The sequence below is a fragment of the Carassius carassius genome, chromosome 11 (genome assembly GCF_963082965.1).
Source record: "Carassius carassius chromosome 11, fCarCar2.1, whole genome shotgun sequence".
Classification (NCBI taxonomy): domain Eukaryota; kingdom Metazoa; phylum Chordata; class Actinopteri; order Cypriniformes; family Cyprinidae; genus Carassius; species Carassius carassius.
Window position 1 is genome coordinate 8,221,269 of NC_081765.1, and position 5,991 is coordinate 8,227,259.

Here is a 5,991-nt window from a genome sequence, read left to right on the forward strand (position 1 = left end):
GACACTAAATTATCAAGTCGCAAGCCTATTTAAAATTAAAACAGATGTGCAAATGAAGCCGGCAGAGTCAGAGCGGAGAGAAATTGTGCCACAGACGTGATTTAAAAAGGCATATGATTAAGAGTCTTGTTATTTTACTGTCATATATTGTCCAAAATATCTCCCTTAGAGTCCTCTAAAAAGATTACAAGTGTTTTTGTGCTCTGGGAAATCTTCTCAGTGTTATGGCACTTCACAAATTTCAGTGCAGAATAAGGTTGGTACTCCGTCAGCTGATGAAAAATCTTTATTGAAAAGCATAAGTTGAAGTGCTATGGACCATGTGCAATACTAGACGATACTAGATGATCAAAATCAACAGGCGCCGGGTTAAACTATGTGTTTACGAGACCTTGAGGCGCTGAAAAGGCTTCTTTCTCTGCTGTTGTGCACTGATGAAGAGCCTGTGGGGACTGAAGCTCTGCCTGCAGGTGTGTGTGTGTGTGTGTGAGAGGGAGTGTGTGTGTGTGAGTGTGTGTGAGTGAGTGGAAGTAGAGAGGCTGTGTCCTGCTGAGGGCCGGGGATGTTATTCCTCTCGTCTCTGAGGAAGTCAAACTGGTGGGATCTTGTGAGGAGGTGGAAGGCCGACCCCCGTAACCTCGCTATCATCTCAGCATCAGATCTGCTGCCCACCATCGGTTTGAGAAACTCGCGCCACCCCCAAACACAGTCCTACTCCATTCAGAGCAAGCTTTAACGCATCTCCGGCTGATTTCAATATGAATCCTGTGTGGAAATGCTTATGTAACGTTCCCAGCCTTGTAAGATGCGCGAGTCACGTGACTCTCAGGAAGGAGATGCGAACCTCGAGGTCTCGGTTTGCCCTGACCCCTCTTCATAGCCTCCGGGTAATTGCGAGGAAAATGGATGTTGTGTTGAAGTTGTGAAACACAAGTGGGCGTTTTTATGGAGTTACTCCAACAAGTGCTCTAACACTCATCTGGCAATAATTGCCAATAATTGTGCACATTAGTGCTGCTCTGATGGATTTTGTGAGTGAAATATTTCTGCCCTTTTAAAAGGCCTCTGGGACAATAACCACGAGGTATTACAGGGACCGCTGTACAATTAATACAATCAGCAGAAGCAAGCTAAACCATTAGGCCGACTTCACGGCGTGCCATCAAATGAGAGCTGGACAACACAATGCCATATACTGCAGGAGGGAGGCTCATCGGGGTTTGATTAAAATCATCACTCGTGGCAGATTGACCACGTCGTTTTTCATACAAGAGTCAGACACTGCAGAATAGTGCCATAAAAACCAACTGGTTGAATCACAATATTTCAATTGTCACCTTAAAAGAGGGGTTTCGTGCCAACGCTTTATAAGAGAGTGCTTGCTGTAGAAGTATGTTAGTGCAAAGCCATTAGTTGTACTCGAAAAATTCTGATATTTTTAATTAGGTTTGCTTATCCTTTGTGTGAGTGAGTGTGTAATGCATGACACATGGCTGTGCAATATTAAAGGAATAGTTTCCCTTTAAATGTTTAATTCGCTGGAAATTTACTCACCATCAGGTCATCCAGAACATACTGTAGATGAGTTTGTTTGTTTATCAGAACAGATTTGGAGAAATGTAGCAGCACTTGCTCACCAATGGATCCTCTGAAGTGAATGGGTGCCGTCAGAATGAGAGTCCAAACAGCTTCCTTTAAAAAGGGAATAATTAATTGAGAAATAAAACATGAAAACTCACAAGGTGTGTACATGATGACAGATGCATTTATTTGGATGAACTGTCCTTTCTCTGAAATAGATAAAGTGGGATGTCTTTTGTTTTAAGACGAGCTGGCTCTTGAAGGCATGGTTGTGCAGCGAGCCGAGTGCAGACCTGACATGGAACTAAAAAAGTAAGTCAAAGTTTGACCACAATACCTCAGTCTTATCAAATGCATCTAGAGATGTGTGTTTTATTTACAGGCTACAGATTTAAGAATCCACAAGCTTGTACACTTAAGTAAATTTTAACTAGTATACTTTTAGGACTCAAGTACATGTCATTTCATAATTACTGCCATTGTCTTTTGAAACTTTAATGTCTTGTATTTCAATTATTTAAATGAGGTAAACATTAAGATTTGAGGTTCGTAGTACAAGTGCACTTTCAAATAGAATTAAGTTCACGTCTTCACAAGAGTTCATCAAAACTTTTGTTCAAGAATGTTTGTTCTGCTAATAGCAATTTTGAATCATGCACGAGAAAGATTAAACCAAGTAACAAGAAATTGTAAATACAGTATTCTGCTTGGTGTTGATTATATTATCATAGTTAAGTGAGCTCTTGATGATCCTATGAATAATTGCCACTTGACTGCTGCCTCTGTCTCCCTGAAGGTTTGGAGAAATATGTCTGAAGTGACATGAGTCATAACTGAAAAGAAACTAAACCGAACTGAGTAAGATAATTGTTACTTCCCACGGTGGTCTAGCCATTTACGATAGATTACACTAAGGGAGCCTAAGTAAAGAATTTAGCACTTTTCACAAAGTTGTTAAGAGAGATGTGGTTAAGAGTTGGATGTATGATTACATTTTGTCCCCCTGTCGATCTGTTCGTCCTCTAGATTTCCCTGGAGGATATTTTCAGGGAGATCGGCGTGTATACTTCTACAGGGCTTCATAAGAGCACCTGGGAGCTGAAGCATGAATATCGCCACTATGAGGAAGGACAGGGGGGAAAATTGAACTCATTAAGTTTGCATAAGCCTGGGTTGGGTTTTCTTCCATGCAACTGTTGTTTGTTTCTGTGCCAGATTTGTTTCACACCTCCAGGTGGAACGGATGTCAGTATAAAAGAAATGAGATAAACTTTTTTTTTTCTTGGGTTACATAAAGTGTTTCACTAAGAGCATTATGAAATGAATACTGCAATTTGCATATGACTCTTACATTCTTCTGAGTTAAGAGCACTTGTGTTTGTGGTTACAGAAGCACATTAATAGCATTAATGAAAGCGCAGACACCCTAAGGACGTTCCATTAGTTTAATCGTTTCATAACTCTTGTCAGTGACAATTTAGAGGTTCTGCAAATGAACACATCAGGAATAATCACGGACAGGAGTAAATTACATAAGATCACATTTCACCACAACTAAAGAAAAACTATATTTGCATTGCAAGATGAAGCCTTTTTTTAGGACCAACAAGGATTTTTCGATTGTTACATGATCACAATTTCTCCCAAGATTAATTGACTTTTAGTGCTTCTGTATTTAATATTATTCAATACAGTGTTTTCTCATTACTGTAGTTTGTTAAGAAATAAGAAACTTGTTTTCTAAAAGTAAAATGTTGAGATGTTTCCTCCATTATAAAAATATATTTTTCACCACCCCCAATAGACAGATTAAACATGGTACAAATAATAATTAAAGAACATCTTTATCAAATGTATTTATAATTGGTGAAAAGCATAGAAATGTTCGAGTCTCTTATGCTCACCAGTGCTGGATTTAGTGGGTCAAAAATACAGTAAAAACAGTTTATTACAATTTTAAGGTTTTCTACTGTAATAACTTTTTTAAAACACTTATTCTTGTGATGCAAAGCTAAATTTTCAGCATTACTCCGGCCTTCAGTGTCGCATGATCTCACAAATCATTCTAATATGTCATTTTCTCAATGTTTAAAACAGTTGTTTTGCAATACAAAATGAATTTTTATTATTTCAGGAATCCTTTGCTGAATAGAAAGTTCAAAAAAAACTATTTACTCGAAATGGAAAACTTTTGCAAATTTATATCTGTCACTTTTGATGAAATGTCTTGGTGTATGAAAGGATCCACTTTTTTTTTTTTTTTAAGAAAGTGACAAGACTTAGCAGTAGCATATATTCTTTTCAATTTTATAAATGCATTTTCTCACAATCACTAAACCATGAGCTGTAATTAAGAAAATGCAGGCGATGTCATTTATAACTTTAATTATTTCTTCATTACATTAAGCAAGCATTAAACTCGACTGCAGTTTGGATACCTTGTTCAATGTTTATTATGAAACAGGGAGAAATATCACAGTGGAGAACATTATTAGACAATAAAATTACATAATATAACATACTAAAATGGCACATTTACATTTGCGTTGATCTGGGCTTTCTCTACCCTTCCCAGTGTGTGAAGCCATGTGTGGAAGGTACTGTAGGTGTGAAGTTCTTATTCCATCACCACCTTCATAAATATATTTGTTTTCAGGCTTTTCAGCCCTCCACTGTTAATTTTCCATCGGCTCGGGTTGATCCTCCACGCCATCTGGATTTATAGTTTCGCCTGTGGAAAAATTGGCAAGAGAAAAGGAGTCAAAAATAGAGCCCTCAGACCTCAAAGCACACAAAGCAGCACAGACGAGATGTGCTCAGGTAATACATGCTATTATGTAGTTTCACTGGTCGTGACCTCAGCCATTTGTAGTCATCATTGCACATCTTTACTGCGTTAACGTCTTGACATTCACTTCAGTCCATGTTGCTAAACCATTTGCACTAAAGGTGCATTTAAGATCGTTTGAAGTGTCATACCTTACAATCCTTGGTGTTTGTTGTTTTCTTGGCGTACCATTCAAAGTTTCACTTCATCTTGGCTTTAATGCTGCAAACCTAAGAGAAAAAACACAGCATTTTAGCTCATTCACCATCTTATAAAACAACTGGTATAATATCAGTTCGAATGCATATTCACGAGGCAGAAGAGCTCTTGACGTAGTGAGCACTCACTCGTATGCTAATGCAGTACCTGACAGACAGGTAACATGCTAAATGCATTTTCATTTAATGGGCACCTTCCCTCTGCTCTCAGCTGATTCACGGACCCCAGGGAGAGCGAGCGGCCCGTGTCCTGTGTCCTGCAGCCAGTAAAGACAGAAAGAGAGGAGTGTCAGTTAGTCACTTCATTACTGGCTGAATGAAAAATGGCTGCCCACTGCTTCGGGTGTGTGTTCACAGTGTGTGTGTGTGTTCAGGTGACAAAACTATAAAACAAAAAGATTTCCTTTAGACATGATGCATGTCAAGGTCATTAGGTTTATAATTGACTTCCACTTTTCCTTCATAATTCTTCAGAAATCATTCTAATAAGTGTTTTATGTGAATGTTGAAAAAGAATTGAAAATGAATTTGACAAACTGAGTGCAATCTACAATTTCAATTTATTTTTAATATTTTTTCAAATGGATAATAATAATTACTGATCATAAAGCACCGATAATAATAATAACAATAATAAACTGTATGCGTGTATGTGAAGTGCGTATGCTTGTGTAAAGCTGAAAGTATTTCAATGTATTTTCAGTCATTTTTATTTCTACTTGTCACGTGTCATCACCACCATGAACGGGTCGAGAAAAAAACACTATTGGCCTTTTTTCCCCATAAAATGTATGTTTACCAAATCCACAATTTTGGCTTGATTTTAACTTCATCAGGATAAAATATCAGCCTTATATTTGTCTCAAATACGATATTTTATCTTACAATTTAAGTGTTAAAAAGCACAAAATGTGCCTGTAACTTAAATCACGCCATAATCTAGAAGTCATGGTGCAGAGCACGTGTTAGGAGGCCAACACAGCCGTGCACAGCAAGAACCAACAAACCTGCTGCAGAACAACTAATAAACGACACATTTAAGACTTTGTTCAGATTACCTGGGATGCCGTGCTGGTAAATCACTGTAGAGGACTGTAATCTGGCCATTGATGTAATAAGAGTTGAGTCTGATTGCCTCTGCTCTGGAGAAAGGAGGAAAGTTCTCGCTCCTGGGGTTTAAGAAGAGGAAGTGCATCAGTCGCTTCTCACCGGACGTGTGCGCCCTCTACAGGACAAAACTGACCAACTCACGCTGTGTGAGATCTGAGTATTAAAATGTCTAGGTGCTTCAAGACAAACTGTGAATATACTGGCGTCAAAACTTTACAAAGTACAATAAGTATTGGGCTCGTTACTCCAAAAATA

At 38.2% G+C, this 5,991-nt stretch overlaps 1 long non-coding RNA gene across 1 annotated transcript; it reads right to left on the minus strand.

Moving 5' to 3' along the window:
• Positions 1 to 4,005: 4,005 nt before the first annotated feature.
• On the minus strand, positions 4,006 to 5,771 carry LOC132152719 (uncharacterized). Its single transcript, XR_009436570.1, has 3 exons — positions 5,685 to 5,771; positions 4,756 to 4,876; positions 4,006 to 4,638 (listed from the first exon to the last, which is right to left on the minus strand). It is a non-coding gene; the product is annotated as an uncharacterized LOC132152719 (long non-coding RNA).
• Between the last annotated feature and the right edge of the window lie 220 nt (positions 5,772 to 5,991).